The sequence below is a fragment of the Cherax quadricarinatus genome, chromosome 76 (genome assembly GCF_038502225.1).
Source record: "Cherax quadricarinatus isolate ZL_2023a chromosome 76, ASM3850222v1, whole genome shotgun sequence".
NCBI classification, from domain to species: Eukaryota; Metazoa; Arthropoda; class Malacostraca; order Decapoda; family Parastacidae; genus Cherax; species Cherax quadricarinatus.
In genome coordinates this window covers 535,032-535,931 of record NC_091367.1, presented here as the reverse complement: position 1 = coordinate 535,931, position 900 = coordinate 535,032, and the positions used below count along the sequence as shown (strand labels likewise).

At 38.0% G+C, this 900-nt stretch overlaps 1 pseudogene; it reads left to right on the top strand.

Moving 5' to 3' along the window:
- Positions 1 to 241: 241 nt before the first annotated feature.
- On the top strand, positions 242 to 361 carry LOC128703736 (5S ribosomal RNA; annotated as a pseudogene).
- The last annotated feature ends 539 nt before the right edge of the window (positions 362 to 900 follow it).

Genomic DNA, 900 nt, shown 5'->3' with positions numbered 1-900 from the left:
AGCTCCCTGTCTATGAACCGCTTGTTATCTCTCACATAATGAGAGAACAATGAAGTTAACAATCATCTGGGAAGTTAAGCTGGCAATGATTACATTTTAATGTAGGGAGGTAACCCTGTTTTAGTAAGCTTGGATCTGAATAAGTGCTCTACAGAGAAATGCACTTAAGTTGTGAAAAAAAGAAAAAAAAAACAAGAATTTCCTTCTAAGCTGCAAGCTTTGTGAGAGCAACAGGATAAAGGTCATGACTTACACCACGTTGAACGCACCACTTCTCGTCCGATCAGCGAAGTTAAGCAGCGTTGGGTTTCGGTTAGTACTTGGATGGGTGACCGCCTGAGAACACCAAATGCTGTTGACGTAAATCTTTTATCTTTCTTAATTCTACCTTTTCGAGTCAAAGCCTAAGTATGTCTATATTGAAGAGAACCCACTTAAAGCATAAACAAATATAAATTTAAAATTACCAACGCTTTAATTATCACTCAAGGGCACGCCACAATATATTAAAAAGAATACAATGAAAATTAACTATTCACGACCAGGAAGTTGTAAATAAACTATCATAAAAGATAAGCTGAATGTTGTTGAGGGAGGAAATGTTTGTATCATACCCTATCGAATCTTATTATATTTACTAAGAGCTACAGCCGCACAGATCACTGTCAAATGGCTTAGAAATAGCCAACGGAATGGCGAAGACTTCAGTCATATATTAGTGAAGTTAAGCAGATCACCAGTAGAATAAGAGGCGAGGGAGCAGATCACAAGAGAAGAAAGATCAAGGGTTAAAGGAGATCACAAGAGTTTGGGGAACATACCACAAGAAGATCACAAGAGTTAAGAGAGCAGATCACCAGTAAACAAATTCTTACAATACCCGTGCTGATAGCCACACAC